Source organism: Gopherus flavomarginatus, chromosome 3 (genome assembly GCF_025201925.1).
Source record: "Gopherus flavomarginatus isolate rGopFla2 chromosome 3, rGopFla2.mat.asm, whole genome shotgun sequence".
Classification (NCBI taxonomy): Eukaryota; Metazoa; Chordata; order Testudines; family Testudinidae; genus Gopherus; species Gopherus flavomarginatus.
Window position 1 is genome coordinate 248370818 of NC_066619.1, and position 17907 is coordinate 248388724.

Sequence of the window (17907 nt, forward strand, 5' to 3'; positions counted from 1 at the left end):
AATACATTAGCTTTTTTCCACATCCTCTGTCACTAGATTGCCTCCCTCATTTAGTAAGGGGCCCACACTTTCCCTGACCACCTTCTTGTTGCTATGATACCTGAAGAAACCCTTCTTGTTACTTTTAACATCTCTTGCTATCTGCAACTCCAAGTGTGATTTGGCCTTCCTGATTTCATCCTGTATGCCTGAGCAATATTTTATATTCCTCCCTGGTCATTTATCCAATCTTCCATTTTTTGTAAGCTTCTTTTTTTTGTTTAAGATCAGCAAGAATTTCACTGTTAAGCCAAGCTGGTCGCCTTCCATATTTACTATTCTTTCTACACATTGGGATGATTTGTTCCTGCAACCTCAGTAAGGATTCTTTAAAATACAGCCAGCTCTTGTGGACTCCTTTGCTCTCATGTCATTCTCCCAGGGGATCCTGCCCATCAGTTCCCTGAGGGAGTCAGTGTCTGCTTTTCTGAAGTCCAGGGTCCATATTCTGCTGCTTTCCTTTCTTCTTTGTGTCAGGATCCTGAACTCGACCATCTCATGGTCACTGCCTCCCAAGTTCCCATCCACTTTTGCTTCCGCTACTAATTCTTCCTGGTCTGTGAGCAGCAGGTCAAGAAGAGCTCTGCCTCTAATTGGTTCCTCCAGCACTTGCACCAGGAAATTGTCCCCTATACTTTCCAAAAACTTCCTGGATTGTCTGTGCAACTCTGTATTGCTCTCCCAGCAGATATCAGGGTGATTAAAGTCTCCCATGAGAACCAGGGCCTGCAATCTAGTAACTTCTGTTAGTTGCCGGAAGAAGGCCTCATCCACCACATCCCCCTGGTCTGGTGGTCTATAGCAGACTCCTACCACAACATCACCTTTGCTGCTCACACTTCTGAACTTAATCCAGAGACTCAGGTTTTTCTGCAGTTTCATACCGGAGCTCTGAGCAGTCATATTGCTCTCTTACATATAATGCAACTCCCCCACCTTTTCTGCCTTGCCTGAGCCTCCTGAACAGTTTATATCCAGTTTATATCTGTGTATCCTGAAAGCTTGTCTCTTTCACCAACAGAAATAAAAGATATTTCCTTATCCACACATTGTCTCTGTAATGAGCATTTTGAGTATCTGGTGAAGCCTATAAACAACTCTTCCCATGTATTCATCTGCCTGCCTATTATCACAGTGACATCTTGGTTTCTTACTAGTTTGATCATTGATCCTAGACACTCTCACTTCCTCTGTGGAAAATAATGATTTTAACATATGAGTCTGGCTAGGAAAGTATGCCTCTCAGAAGTGGACCATAGTTATCCATGTCTTTGTTTTTTCCAAGCTACACTACTGCAAAACATTCTCCCTGGGGCTGATTATGAAGTTTTTGCCTTATGCAAAATGCATTTGTCTTCTGAGTGAAGCAGATCAGTGAGAGATATTATGCTAGTTTTCCACACTTTGTAATCTATTTCCAGGTGGAACTCAAGGAGCTGCTTACACTCTGCAGAATCCTAAACTGCCTTGGTCCAAGTTACCTGAGGCCATATCTCCCTTTCAGACTGCTATTGCACCTGCATATATCAGACACACTTAAGCCATCCAACCACAAAGTTAACTTGAGATGGGTTCAGGGCCACCTTGATATTGTGTTTGTGCCATAAATATATGTAAGGAACTTGGTCACAAGTTTAGAATGTGTTGCAAGTTCCTTATTTATTTTCAGACTCTTCCACGGCTACCTGTGGCCTCTGGAATCCATAGTGTTTAGACTGAGAGGTAGGCTTTTGTCCATATATGACTGTGATTGGTTGGACCCCTTAAGGTGCCACTTGATGTGCTGAGAGATCACTGAACATGCCTCTTATGCCAGCCTGGGCACCCTTTTTACCTGTTTTGCTGAGCTAGGCTATTGAGCTTCTTCCAGCAAACACACAGGCAGGGACACACCCAACTGCAGAACAAAACTGACACTGAGATCAGCTCCGGGAAGAATCCGCTTAAGAGACTTGCCCCAGCATTCAGGTGTCCACCTCCCTTGGAGTGCAGATCCAAATGTATATTATGAACTCCGCCTCCTCCCTCAACGTGGAGGAAGGTATGCACAGCCTATATTCCCCCCACCCCCCAATCATGAAATGCATAAACTGGGTTATATTATAAATAAGAAAAATGTTTTGTGACAAAGTCCCTCCTCTGCCTTGGTGGGTCCTGTGCTTATTGGCAGATTTGCTCCCCTCAAAGATTCACGGCAGCCCTCAGTTTGGCCACTTTTGCTAGTGGCTCACACCTGCTATTCAGTTAACCTCATCACCGACCAGCATGGGGAAAAGGAAGAACAACAATCCTGCAGTCTCTGCTGATCCACCTAGTGGGTCAGGGGACAGGTCAGGTACCTTCCCCTCTGGTGGGACCCACAGTCCAGGTCAACTCCTCTTATATCCAATAGGGGGCAGAGGAATGAGAGGGAACCCAGGCCCACTCTCTACTCCACATTTCAGCCCAGGGCCCTGTGGATCACAGCTGTCTACAGAGTTTCTTTTAACAGCTGTGTGACAGCTACAACTCCCTGGGCTACTTCCCCATGGCCTCCTCCCAGCACCCTCTTTACCCTCACCACAGGACCTTCTTTCTGATGCCACATAGCATTTGTACTCCACAGTCCTCTAGCAGCACCCCTCTCACTGTCAGCTCCTTACGCACCCTTCACTAACTGAAGTGAGGTCCTTTTTAAACCAGATGCCCTGATTAGCCTGCCTGTCTTAATGGATTCTAGCAGCTTCTTAATTGGCTCCAGGTGTCCTACTTAGCCTGCCTTAATTGATTCCAGCAAGTTCCTGATTCCTGGAACAGCCCCTGTTACCTTACCCAGGGAAAAGGAACCTGCTTAATCTGGGGCTAATATATTTGCCTTCTATCACTCTTCTGGCCAGCCTTGGGGGCAACAAGTACCCTCCTTCAAAAGGACTTGAAGAAGATTCTTGACAGTGTAGGCATTGAGATTGATGATGAACGCCTGAACAAGCTTATTGGTGAACTAAATGGAAAAAATATAGAGGATGTCATTGCTCAGGGTAACAGCAAACTTGACAGCATGCCAGCTGGTGGAGTTGTGGCAGTCTCAGGTGGACCATATTCTGCTGCTCCTGAGGAGAAGAAAGAGCAGAAGGATGAGTCTGAGAAATCTGATGATGACATGGGATTTAGCCTATTTGACTAAACATTTGCTACAGAAGTTAATAAAACATTTTGTTTAAAATGGAAAAAAAATCACTCTCCTATAGCCATCTGGCCTGACCTTGTCAGTTTATTAACTACAAAATGCGGATTTTAAGTGAATATAAGAGATAACAGAGAGAACAAAGCAGATTACTAAACAAATAAAACCAATATGCAAAGAAATTGGTTACAAATAGTAGTTTCTTACCCTAGGTATTGTTGCAGGCAGATTACAAAAAGCCTTGAAAAGCAGCTACACAGGTCTCCAGCTTGAGACCTCAGGTATTGTTACTCACAAGCTAAACATCCTTCCAGCTTGGGCTCAACCCATCTCCCCCCAGTTCAGTTCTTGATTCCAGTTGTTTTTCACTGTCTCTTTGGGGGGGAGGTAGAGGAGAATCCAGATGATGTCACTCCTCTGCCATATATAGCTCTTGTATATTGTGGGAGCCCTTTGTTTCCCAGTGGAAGAACACTGGCATTATAGACTCATAGACTCATAGACCAGAAGGGACCAATCTGATCATCTAGTCTGACCTCCTGCACAAGGCAGGCCACAGAACCCCACCCATCCAATTTTGTACAACCCCTATCCCAGGACCGAGTTATTGAAATCCTCAAAAATGGTTTGAAGACCTCAAGCTGCAGAGACACCACCAGCAAGCGACCCGTGCCCCACGCTGCAGGGGAAGGCGAAAAACCTCCAGGGCACCTGCCAATCTGCCCTGGAGGAAAATTCCTTCCCGACCCCAAATATGGCGATCAGCTAAACCCTGAGCATGTGGGCAAGAGTCACCAGCCAGCACCCAAGAAGGAGTTCTCCGCAGCAACTCAGTACCCATCGCATGCAACATCACCCCGCAGACCATTGAGCAGACCTGTCTGGTGGTAATTCAAGATCAATTGCCCAAATTAACGATCCTATCATAACATCACCTCCATATACTTATCAAGCTTTGTCTTAAAGCCAGGAAAGTCTTTTGCCCCTACTACTTCCCTCGGAAGGCTATTCCAGAACTTCACTCCCCTAATGGTCAGAAACCTTCGTCTAATTTCAAGTCTAAACTTCCTAATATCCAGTTTATACCCATTCGTCCTCGTGGCTACATTAGTACTAAACTTAAATAATTCCTCTCCCTCCCTAACGTTAACCCCCTTGATATATTTATATAGGGCGAGCATATCCCCCCTCAGCCTTCTTTTGGCCAGGCTAAACAAGCCAAGCTCTTTGAGTCTCCTTTCATAAGGCAGTTTTTCCATTCCTCGGATCATCCTCGTAGCCCGTCTCTGAACCTGTTCCAGTTTGAATTCATCCTTCTTGAACATGGGACACCAGAACTGCACACAGTATTCCAGATGGGGTCTCACCAACGCCGTATACAACGGTACTAACACCTCCTTATCCTTGCAGGAAATACCCCACCTGATGCATCCCAAAATCGCATTTGCTTTTTTAACAGCCGTATCACATTGGCGACTCATAGTCATCCTGCTATCAACCAGTACCCCAAGGTCCTTCTCTTCCTCCGTCGCTTCCAACTGATGCGCCCCAAACGTATATCCAAAATTCTTATTATTAATTCCTAAATGCATGACCTTGCACTTTTCACTATTGTATTTCATCCTATTTCTATTACTCCAGTTTACAAGGTGGTTCAGATCTTCTTGAATAGTATCCCTGTCCTTCTCCGTGTTAGCAATACCCCCCAGCTTCGTGTCATCCGCGAACTTTATTAGCACATTCCCGCTCTTTGTGCCAAGGTCAGTAATAAAAAGGTTAAATAAGATCGGTCCCAAAACCGATCCTTGAGGGACTCCACTGGTGACCTCCTTCCAGTCCGACAGTTCACCTTTCAATACGACCCTCTGGAGTCTCCCCTTTAACCAGTTCCTTATCCACCTTACAACTTTCATATTCACTCCCATCTTTTCCAATTTAACTAACAGCTCCCTGTGCGGAACCGTGTCGAACGCCTTACTGAAATCTAGGTAAATTATATCTACCGCATTTCCTTTATCTAAGTAATCCGTCACCTTCTCAAAGAAGGATATCAGATTGGTTTGGCACGATCTACCTTTAGTAAGTCCGTGTTGCAATTCGTCCCAATTACCATTGACCTCTATGTCCTTAACTACTTTCTCCCTTAAAATTTTTTCCAAGACCTTACATACTACAGACGTCAAGCTAACAGGCCTATAATTACCCGGATCACTCTTTTTCCCTTTCTTAAAAATAGGTACTACATTAGCAATCCTCCAGTCATACGGCACAACACCCGAGATTATCGATTGCTTAAAAATTCTCGCTAACGGGCTCGCTATTTCAAGCGCCAGTTCCTTTAATATCCTCGGGTGGAGATTGTCCGGGCCCTCCGACTTCGACCCATCGAGCTGTTCAAGTACGGCCTCTACCTCAGTTGCAGTAATATCCACTTCCATATCCACATTCCCGTTTATCATCCCTCCATCATCGCAAGGTTCCTCACTAGTCTTATTAAAAACCGAGGCAAAGTACTTGTTTAGATGTTGGGCCATGCCTAGGTTATCCTTAACCTCCATTCCATCCTCAGTGTATAGCGGCCCCACTTCTTCTTTCTTTGTTTTCTTCTTATTTATGTGGCTGTAGAACCTTTTACTATTGGTTTTGATTCCCTTTGCAAGTTCCAGTTCAATGCGGCTTTTAGCCTTCCTCACTTTATCCCTACATGTTCTGACCTCAGCAAGGTAGCTTTCTTTACTGATCCTGCCTTCCTTCCACTCCCTGTAAGCTTTCTGCTTTTGTCTAATCCCCTCTCTGAGTTGCTTGCTCATCCGGTTTGGCCTGCAACTCCTGCCCATGGTTCTTTTCCCCTTTCTTGGGATGCAGGCTTCCGACAGTCTCCGCAGCTGTGACTTAAAGTAATTCCAGGCCTCCTCCACATTTAAATCCACTAATTCCTCCATCCAATCCACTTCCCTAACTAATTTCCTTAACTCTTTAAAATTAGCCCTCGAGAAGTCGAAAACCCTAATCGCAGATCTACATTTGTTTATCCTTCCATCTAGTTTGAACTGAATCAGCTCATGATCACTCGAACCAAGGTTGTCCCCTACCACCATTTCTTCTACGAGGTCCTCACTGCTCACCAACACCAAGTCTAAAATGGCATCCCCTCTCGTAGGTGCTTCAACTACTTGATGAAGAAATCCATCTGCTATCACATCCAGAAAAATCTGACCCCTATTATTTGTGCAAGTATTCGTCCTCCAGTCTATATCCAGAAAGTTGAAGTCCCCCATAATCACACATTTCCCCTTTGTGTTTACTTCATTAAAGACATTAAAGAGGTCTCTATCCATATCCCAATCCGATCCTGGCGGTCTGTAGCACACCCCAAGCACTATCTCAGGGGAAGATCTAGTTGCTTTTTTACCCAGCGTGATTTTTGCCCAGACGGACTCCGTCTTATCCATTCCATCGCATCTTATTTCGCTACATTTAATTTCATCATTGATGTACAAGGCTACTCCCCCACCTTTGCCTTTCTTCCTGTCTTTTCTGAACAGCACATAGCCTTCAATACCCGTGCTCCAGTCATGAGTACTATTCCACCAGGTTTCGGTAATCCCTATAATATCCGGCTTCACTTCCTGCACGAGTAACTCCAGTTCCTCCATCTTGTTACCTAGGCTCCTCGCATTAGTGTACAAACCTTTTAATTTTCGGCGTTTGGCGTCAGTGACATTATTTCCCCCGTCGTGCACAAACTGTCTGCCACCAGCATCAACCCGTTACTCTGGTTTCTACTCCACTATTCCTCCTTGGATCAAATCTTGGGGCCGCAAGGGTATCCCCGCTCACTTTGTTTACTTCCCTCTCCAGGTTATGTTCTGGCATGGAGATCTCCCGAACATTTCCCAACCATCTCCCCCAACTTTCTAGTTTAAAGCCCTCTTGATGAGGTCGGCGAGCCTCCATCCTAGAATCCTATTTCCCTCCTTGCTGAGATGAAGTCCATCCTGAGCAAACAGTTGTCTATCCGTAAATGCGTCCCAGTGACCGTACATCCCAAAGCCCTCCTTATAACACCACTCCCTGAGCCATCTGTTGATCGCCATAATCTTGTCCCTCCTTCGTCGCCCTGCTCTAGGAACCGGCAGAATCCCACTGAAGATCACCTGAGCCTCGATGTCTTTAAGCCTCTTCCCCAGTCTGAAATAGTCCTCCTTGATACAGTCCAGTGAGTAACTAGCTGTATCGTTCGTTCCCACATGAAGGATAATCAACGGATTTTTTCCCGCTCCTGCTAAGATCATATTCAGGCTCAAGTCCACATCCTGTATCTTAGCCCCCGGCAGACAGCACACTCTTCTGTTCTCCCGATCCGGTCTAGTTACAGGCCTGTCTACTCTTCTCAGTAGAGAGTCTCCAATCACGTAGACTTGCCTTTTCCTGGTGACAATGCGATTCTCCGGTCTATCCCCCACAGCAGCTGGCCGTGATTCCTCCTGATTTGTATTTGACCTCACAATCCTCCTAGGGCTCGTACTTGATGTTGCCTCCACTGACTGCTCCCCTCCATCTGCAGGACTAGCTGCTTGCCTCTTCTTCCTTGCCGTTACTCCTTCAGCAGCCCGCTGTGTTCCATCTTCATTTCCCAACTCAGCAAACCTATTCCTGAGTTCTATTTGTCCATCGCTGGCCCGTCTTATCCTCTGTCTGGTTCTCCTAGTGACATGCTTCCACCGTCCACTTTCCTCACCCAGCAGTCCCTCCTCAGAGTCCTTAGGTCCTGCTTTTGTCCGCTCGCCTGAGCTTGTCCCCTGTGCCTCATCATGTCTGTGTTCCATCATCTGCTCAAACCCCCTTCTAAACTCAGCCACAGTTTCCACTTGCATCTCCAGTCCCCTTACCTTTTCCTCCAGCAGCTCTATCAGACGACACTTCATGCAGATGAAACTCCTTTCAGGTGCTCCCTCTAGGACCATGTACATGCCGCAGCTGCCGCACCCAGTCATCCTCAGTGTGTCTGCACCTGCTGCCTCTGCCTCCATCGTAGCGCTGCAACTCTGTGCCTGGCAATCCACGCCTCACACCGCACCGCAGGCCACCGACCAGCGCAGGGCTGCCTCTTCCCTGGTCTGCCTTCCCGGTTCCTCTGCCTTGGTCTCCCCTGCAACCTCCCCCTGGAAACTCCCACTGAAACTCCCCTGTTAGCCGCTCTGTTCGCCGCCTCCTGTGCCGCTGCAGCTGACTGTGGATTGCAAGGGGTGGGTCCAGTACCAGGTGACTCAGACCCATGTCTCTGCAGGGCTGTGGCAGCCTTACTCATAGGCTGCCTGGAGCGGCCACACGAAGACTAAGTTCTTTCATAGTCCATTGTCCTTGCTAATGGGCCATTAGCCCTCTCTGGCTTTTCCATTGTTGTACCTGAAGGGCAGGGGGTTCTCAAACTGGGGGTCAGGACCTCTCAGGGGGTCGTGAGGTTATTACATGGGGGGTCGCAAGCTACCAGCCTCCATCCCAAACTCCAGGTCACCTTTAACATTTATAATGGTGTTAAATATATTAAAAAGTGTTTAATTTATAAGTGGGGGTCACACTAAGAGGCTTGCTATGTGAAAGGGGTCACCAGTACAGAAGTTTGAGAACTACTGCTGAAGGGCTAGTTGGGAGTGACACTCAAAGTAACACATTTGAAATGCAGATACATGGTCAATATTCCTAACTTCAGATACAAAAATGATATAGGCATACAAATTGGATAAGCACATTCAGTAACCTTTCCAGTAACCAATCACATATCTTAACCTTTCCAATGATATTACATGAGCCATCTTACATAAAGTATATCTCAGTTATGTCATTCATATCATAAGCATATTTTATAAAGACTATGGAGTGAAACATCACAATGATCTTTAAAGTTGTGATGTACATTGGGTGGGGGTGAATAGGGTGGCTGAGAGAGGTTTTGCTGATAATTGGGAGCAAGATCTAACCCTTTAAGTTTGTTTATAAGACATGAAAAGTAGCTTTGGTCTCCATGTGTTGCTAGTTAAAATTCAATATTTGGTGTAAGATCAGGGACAAAATAACTTTAAAACTTAAATGTTAACTTAAGGCATCTCATTCACAGGAATAAGTTTTTCTTTTTTTTAAGTGTACGTGTGCATATTATATGGCACATCAAAGGCTGATGGGTACGCACGCTGTGATAATTCTCTGTTTCAAATAGAGCTAAATTAAAGGGTTTTTATCATATTTGAATACAACCACATTTTAACCTGTTCTCCCCTCATTAGGCAGGAGACATTAGGATTGCATTGTAAAATAGTAATGCAAGAACTGGAGACAAAAACCATCTGATTTATTACTTATTTTAATATCAGGTCTCACATTTAGAGTCATAAACAAGTAACTATCATTTTGTTAAAAAGTACTCAATTTCTTACCAACTATAGAAGATGTGTTATCCACAAGTGCTATAGCCACACAGTTAAAATGATCATAATTAAACAGAAAATGAAAAGTACTCCAACAGCGGCCCAGACTGTAAGTTTAAAAACTGCCCCTTACTTGGGGCTGTACAAGACAGAGATTTTCCCGAAAATCATCAAACCTGAATTGTTTCTGTGAAACTTTTCAGGTTAATCAATCATTTTCCATGGAAACTTTGTCCTGAAAAATTTTGATCAACATTAATTGTATATGCTATGTATTTGGACTGTTGTTGATGGGAGCTCCGCACATGGAATGAATGCAGAATACACGGAGAGGACACATACTGTGGGCAAGTGATCTGCACTGTGGATTTAAATAGAGAAGTTTTTTGAACCTCAAACCTAGGGTTGACTGGTTCAGTTCATACAAAATCTCCAAAGACCTTGCTTCTTTCTTTTTTTTGGTCAGTGTTTTTGATGTGGTGAGAACTTTAAATTTGTACATAGAGTAATAGATACATAGACGCTAGAATATATGATTGATTTATGACAAAGAATAACTAAAAGCAATTTATAATTAACAAATTTAAAACATACCTCTTTCTTTTTTTCTTAGACAGCAAGAGAAAAATGGAAGCATGGGTGAGACCTTCAGTTGGTGTAAGTTAGCTCTCTAAGAAGCTATGCTGATTTACATCATTTTAGGGTCTGGCTTATATATCTAACAAATACAAAAATAGGTACTTTAATTCTATTCTTTAGGACAAAGATACTCTTTTCTTTACTGAGGTGTCTTTTTTACTGAATGAAATTAATGCAACTTTTTTTTTTCTGCTTAATAAATTTGCTGCAGAGTACCCAACAAAGTGTAAGTAACCATCAAGCATCCTTGAATGTTTTATACTGTTTTATATATATGGGGGGAAGGGCACACAGATTATTTATTAGTGAGAGCTCTTTTCGGCCAGATCTACAGGAGAAAATCAAAACAGGAGGCAGGAAATTCAATAAGTTCTCACTCTGTGGTTTCTGGATTGTCCTGTTGGGGAAAATACGTGCAGAAGCCAATCTGAATCATTTAAAAGAGTTGCACTAATTCATTAACAAATTGCAGCATTTATTAGAACAGAATTAAGGTGCAAGCAGGGAGCATCCAGTTCCCTTCATCTATCTTCAGACTGACTCCTTCAAGTCAGGGGTTTTATATATCATTTGACCATTCACCACCTTTACATTAATTCCACAGAAGGACCACACATATTAATAAGGCCTAATCCTTATCTAGAGCTATTCATCAATAAATCTCAAAATGTTTTACAAAAGGAGTATCAACCATGGTACATGTAGGGAAACTGAGGACTAACCTATGAAGAGACTTGCCCACGGATGCCCAGCAGACCACTAGCAAAGCCAGAATTAGAACCCGAGTCTCTGAAGCCTCAGTCCATTGCTCCATCTACTTGTATGTGCACAAGCATGCCCCAAACAGGCCTCTGGGCTGAATTTGACTCTACTCATTCAATAGGTAAAAGGATTGTGTTTTCTTTTAAACCTGCTTATTTACTCACCCTTATATTCTTAACCTCATACTCAATAAGGATACATGACATAGTTTTCTTCCTTTGTCTTCCACTCTGTAATCTCCATCTGGGGAAGAACAAAGGTTTAATTCAGGGAGCAACCTGAAGATAACAAGAAGATATGGTGGAAAGAGGCAGGAGGAGAAGATGACAACAAATCAGCCTCAGGGGAAAAAAAAGAGGAATTCCAAGAGTTGTTAACTTCATGAAGTAATAAGTTTATGCCTCTCTCCTAGGGGTCACAGAGCAGCCAAACTTTGGCCATGATCACTGTGATGTAGTTACATTGAAACCCTGGCCAAAAAGAGGATAATGGAAGACCATGGGCTGCATCAGACACACACCGTTGAGCCTCTGTGAGGGGTCAAACCTGAAGGGAGCAGTTAGAAGTGGAAAAGTCCAGCTCTGTAGTTGCTGATGGGGAGAGGGAATGGACCTCTTGTTGTAGCCCCGGAAAGAAAGAGCTGGATGGGGCCAGAGAATTATAAATGTCAGATCCTTCTTGGGGCTGTGTGGGCCCTTTGTTTCTTTTGTTCCCCATAACTAGTTTGGTTCCCCTATTTTGGGACATTCTGAAAGCAATCCTGGGAAGAGACTGAGAAATGTCCATATATGGGCCACAGTAGGAAGCAGTCAAGGGATACTTCATCTCAGAACAACCAGTCCTTCTTTGCTTCATACAGGGTCTTTGGGCTTGAACCCCAAGTAGAGGGTAGGCCTTGGTTCCTCTAAAGGTTCACTGGGGACAGTGGTGTAAAGACCCTGGAGCCCTCGGCTGGAAGGCTTACAAAGCTCAAAGTTGGACTGAAGCTCCTGTATGATGCTTCCAGATTTATTAGTGTGTTTATCTCAAAGGGGTAGGACTACAAGTGACCTGACTGGAGGACTGAGTCAAAAGAAGTGTCATACTAATGTAGGGCTGAAGAGATTGTCTTCAGGGGCTGCCAATGGAAAAGAGTCTCCTTTGCCACACACAGCCATGGAGTAGTTTTCCCCTTACACTGCTAGAAGGCTCTTGTTCTCTCTAAACATAAGTGTGAGAATCCCTCTTACTAAGTCCTGCTTCATTAAGGGGCATCATTTCAGGGTCCATGTAAAACACAAAAAAAGTAGATCCTCAAGGCCTTGACTTACTGCATCAAACACACAGACATCCTGAGAGTAAGCACTAGACCTTTTTTCCTAATTATGGCAAGTCAAAAAATCCTCCTAATTTACTGTACCGCAAACATCCCATTTCCTCTTTATTGAACGCATCTAACTATCCTCATATCAGAATAAATCACCTGTATTGATAATCATGGTATCAGTCCAATGACTAATTGTGAATTTAAAAGGTTGCAGAGCTAAGTATCATCTTGTCATACAGGCTTTCCTTTTCCACATCAGATTAATCCATGCCAAAGGGCGATGATCAGTCAGTAGGAAAAATCCTGTTCCCATTAAATAATATCTGATGGCTTCCAAAGCCCATTTTATGACACAAGCTTTTTTCAATAGTTGAATAATTTCATTCTGAATGAAATAATTTTTGACTAGTGTAAATTATGGGGTGCTTTTTTCTCTTCTACTTCCTGGCTCAATACAGCTCCAAGGCCTGCTTCTGATACATCAGTGTGGACAGTAAAAGGCTGGGTGAAATCAGGACTATGCCAGTGCTGGATCATTGCAAAACTTGTGCTTCATGATAAAAAAGCTTGAATGTCACACTTTTAACTCTATCAGGCTTCTTTTTCTGATCTCTTACAATATGTTTATAACTGGCCTTGAATGGCTGCACATTATTATTAGGGCTGTCAATTAATCACAGTTAACTCATGAGATAAAAAATTAATCACGATTAAAAAAATTGTGATTAATCACACTGTTAAACAAGAGAATACCAACTGAAATTTATTAAATATGTTGGATGTTTTTCTACATTTTCAAATATATCTATTTCAATTACAACACAGAATACAAAGTGTACAGTACTCACTTTACATTATTTTTTATTGCAAATATTTGTGCCATAAAAAGGAAATAGTATTTTTCAGTTCATCTCATACAAGTACTATAGTCAATCTTTTTATCATGAAAGTGCAAGTTACAAATGTAGGGTTTTTTGTTACGTAACTGCACTAAAAAAATGTAAAACTTTCGCACCTACAAGTTCACTCAGTCCTACTTCTTGTTCAGCCAATCGCTAAGAGAAATAAGTTTGTTTACATTTATGGGAGATAATGCTGCCCACTTCTTAATTACAATGTCACCTGAAAGTGAGAACAAGCATTTGCATGGCACTGTTGTAGCTGGTGTCACAAGATATTTATGTTCCAGACGCACTAAAGATTCATACGCGTCTTCATGCTTTGGCCATCGTTCCAGAGGACATGCTTCCATGCTGATGATGCTTGTTTAAAAAAAAAAGTATTAATTAAATTTGTGACTGAGCTCCTTGGGGAATCATTGTATGTCTCCTGCTCTGTTTTACCCACATTCTGCCATATATTTCATGTTATAGCAGTCTCGGATGATGACCCAGCACATGTTGTTCATTTAAAGAACACTTTCACTGCAAATTTGACAAAATGCAAAGATGATATCAATGTGAAATTCTGAAAGATAGCTACAGCACTCAACCCAAGATTTAAGAATCTGAAGTGCCTTCCAAAATCTGAGAGACATGAGGTGTGGAGCATGCTTTCAGAAGTCTTAAAAGAGCAACACTCTAAGGCGGAAACTACAGAACTCAAACCACCAAAAGAGAAAATCAACTTTGTTGGTAGCATCTGACTTGTGATAATGAAAATGAACAAGCGTCAGTCTACACTGCTTTGGATGTTTATCAAGCAGAACCTATCATCAACATGGACGCATGTCCCCTGGAATGGTGGTTGAAGCATGAAGGGACATATGAATCTTTAGTGCATCTGGTATGCAAATATCGTGCAACACTAGCTACAACAGTGCCATGCAAATGCCTGTTCTCACTTTCAGGTGACACTGTAAATGAGAAGCAGGTAGCATTATCTCCTCTAAATGTAAACAAACTTATTTGTTTGAGCAATTGCCTGAACAAGAACCATGACTGATTGGACATGTAGGCGCTAAAGTTTTACATCGTTCTATTTTTGAATGCAGGTATTTTGTGCTTAATTCTACTTTTGTAAGTTCAACTTTCATGACAAAGATTGTACTAAAATACTTGTATAGGTGAATTGATGCTGAAATTGAGCAACTCATCAATGATAAGAGAATAGCATTTTATGCTCGGCAGAATGACAAATTGTAATATAAAGAGAAACCCTTGCCAAGTTGAGGGTGGAAGCACAACGTAAAACCATATAACTTAACAAACGGTGAACTGAGAAAGTGCAAGAACTCCAACATCTCTCCAACATCCTCAATACATGTGGTTTCTTTAGTGCCACCAAGGCTGTTTATGGGCCAATTTGTCATTGTATGAATCCTCTTTGCTCTAAGGACAGAACCACACTTCAAAAGGACAATGAAGCCATCAATTCTCACTGGAAAGAACATTTTTAATATCTCCTTAACCATGATTCTATGGTTGTAGATGAAGTCCTTGAGCAACTCCCTCAACGACCATTTCGGGACGAGCTTGGAGACCCTCCCAATTTGTGTGAGCTACACAATGCCACCATGCAGATGCAGAACAACAAGGCAGCAGGTCTAGATGGGATCCCTGCCAGGGGTGAAAATAATTTACAGGACTTACCGGTACTGCCAGAGTCCTGAGGGGGGCCTGGCCTCATCCGGAAGGGGTGTGGCCTCAACCGGAAGAGGCGGTGCCTCTCAAGATTTAAAGGCCCTAGGGCACCAGCTGTGGCTGGAAGCCCCAGGGCCTTTAAATCAACCCAGGGCTCCCAGCTGCAGAGGTGGCTGGGAGCCCCTGGGGCTCAGGGGCAAATTAAAGGGCCCGGGGCTTGGGCCGCCATGGAGCTCCAGGCCCTTTAAATCTGCACCGCAGCTCTGGCTGCTGGAGTTGCGGGCGGGATTTAAAGGGCTCTGGGCTCCCTGCAGCCGCGGGAGCTCTGAACCCTTTAAATCCAGCCCCAGCCCAGCCGTCGGAGCCGCGGGCGGGATTCAAAGGGCTCTGGGCTGCCTGCTGCAGCGGGGAGCCCAAAGCCCTTTAAATCTCTGCCGCAGAAGCCTGTGCGGTCCCGCACGGTGTACTGGCTCTTGCCGGTACGCCGTACCGGACAGTTCCAGCTTATTTTCATCTCTGATTCCTGCTGAAATCTTTAAAAATGATGGACCAGAGCTAATTCGGCAGCTTTATATGCTTATCCTTAAAATCTGGATAAAGGAGGAGAAACCCAGTGAAATGAGGGATGCCTGGATTGTCACCCTCTTCAAGAAAGGGGATAAAGTGGATTTTGGAAAGTACTATATCTCCTTCTTTGCCATTGCAGGCAAAGTTATGACGCAGATCCTTGCAACCTGCTTTCTGCCCCATGAGAAGAAATTTTACCTGAGTCACAGAGTGGTTTTCAATTATGTTGTGGAACTGTAGATATGATCTTCACAATACGGCAGCTGCCAGAGAAGCGTCAGAAGCAAAACCAACCACTGTACATGGCTTTTATTGATATAACTAAAGCCTTTGACTCAATGATTCGCTGTGCCCTCTGGACTTTACTTTCTAAGACTGATGTATTTATCAGGACATCCAATGTCCTAAAATTGCTTCATGATAACATGAAGGTGACTGTTCTGAACAGCACTGGCTCCCAGAGTGAACCTTTTAAAGTACAAACAGGAGTCAAACAGGGCTGTATCATCCCTCCAACCATGTTTGCAGTTTTTATTGCTGTCATTCTTTATCTAATTGCTGGGAAGTTTACAGCTGGTGTTGAAATCACTTACAGAATGGATGGAAATCTGTTCAAGGTTAGCAGGCCGAAAGTCAAGAGTAAGATTTCCACCACATCTATTGTGGAACTTTATTATGCTGATGACAACGCAATCTTTCCCCACTCTGAGAAGGATCTTCAAATGATCTTGAATGCCTTTGCCAATGCTTACACATGTCTTGGTCTCTCTCTTAATATCAAGAAGACAAAAGTGCTCTGTCAGCCCTCTCCAAATGAGGTATTACATGCCCCATCTATTAAAATCAATGGAGTGGCACTGGAGAATTTTGATCATTTCCTCTATCTTGGAAGTCATCTTTCATCCGAGGCAGATATTGATGCAGAAATTCAACATCGCCTGAGCTGTGCCAGTGTAGCTTTCTCTCGTTTATAGCACAGGGTCTTTGAAGATCACAACATTTGAACAGATACCAAGCTTCTTGTTTATCAAGCTGTTATTCTCCCAACACTGTTGTATGGGCCTGAAACTTGGACAACCTATAGACACCACTTGAAAGTCCTTGAGAGGCACCATCAACACTGCCTTTGTAAGATTCTGAAGATCAAATGGGAACAGGGGAGCACCAATATTAGTGTTCTGGAAGAGGCAAGGACCACCAGTATCGAGGCAATAATCATCCATCAGCAATTCTGCTGGACTGGTAAAGTCGTTCAGATGCCAGACCATCGCCTCCTTGTTTTCTCAACTGAAAGAAGGGTACTGTAATGTGGGTGGACAATGGAAGCGTTATAAGGACTTGCTGAAGGACAACCTAAAAAAATATAATATTGACATTGATACTTCGGAGACACTTTCCCAGGATCCCTTAAAATGGAGTGAATTCCTACGTGATGGTCCCCTGCATTTTGAACTTGCTCGCCAACAAGCCGAAGAGGATAAGAGGTGTAGGAGGAAGGAGATACTGGTGTCCAGTAATGGTCAACAGCCTCCTGCTGAGCCTGAAAACATCTGCCCTCATTGTAATAGAACTTGTGGTTCAAGGATTGGCATTCGTAGCCACCTGAGGACCCATAACTCCCATGGAAGATGAGCATACTCGGTAAGGAGTGATCGCCCACCATCACCAAGTGAATTGAAAAATACTATTTCTTTTGTTTTTTACAGTGCAAATATTTGTAATCAAAAATAAAGTGAGCACTGTACACTTTGTATATTGTGTAATTGAAATCAATATTTGAAAATGTAGAAAACATTCAAGAATATTTAAATAAATGGTATTCTATTATTGTTTAACACTGTGATTAATCACAATTTTTTAATCATGCAATTATTCGTGATTTTTAAATTGATTGACAGCCCTAATTACTACTATTAATTTGCTAGACCCAGAGATGATTTAATTGCTTCTTTGTATATTGGGTACAGGAACTTGGAGTGCTCCTGTCTTAGCTCTTCCTGGTTGTACCAAACTATTATCCCCAAAATGGTGACATTTTCCTTTCTGCAAATGCATAATTCACAGTACCAGTTGTAAATCCACCTGCTTTTAGTGGTCTAAAGACATTGTGCAATATTCTAAAGGATTGTACCTAACATGGTTATGACATCAACAAATTGTCAGATTTGGAAAGGTCATTAAAAATCCATGGTTTATATGGAGCAGTCTATGGTTACTGCCCCACACTCACTCTACTTTAGTGAACACTGCTCCAACTAACATGGTAGGATGAAGGTGACAGGATGAAATTAAGATTAGTTAGTGTATTGCTCCATAGAAAAGCCTAAAATAAATTATTCAGTCTATTACTCTTAGTCCAGTGCTCTGTACTAAAGACAGAGGCAACTGCAGTGATTTACAATCAAAATCCATTTTGATTTTTCA

General features: G+C 43.2%; 1 protein-coding gene and 1 pseudogene across 1 annotated transcript in view; one reads left to right on the forward strand and one right to left on the reverse strand.

The window, feature by feature from the left end:
* Positions 1-17907, reverse strand: part of LOC127048197 (uncharacterized) — a 420995-nt gene that overhangs the window by 361069 nt on the left and 42019 nt on the right. The gene's annotated exons all lie outside the window — the stretch shown is intronic.
* On the forward strand, positions 2887-3246 carry LOC127048366 (60S acidic ribosomal protein P2-like; annotated as a pseudogene).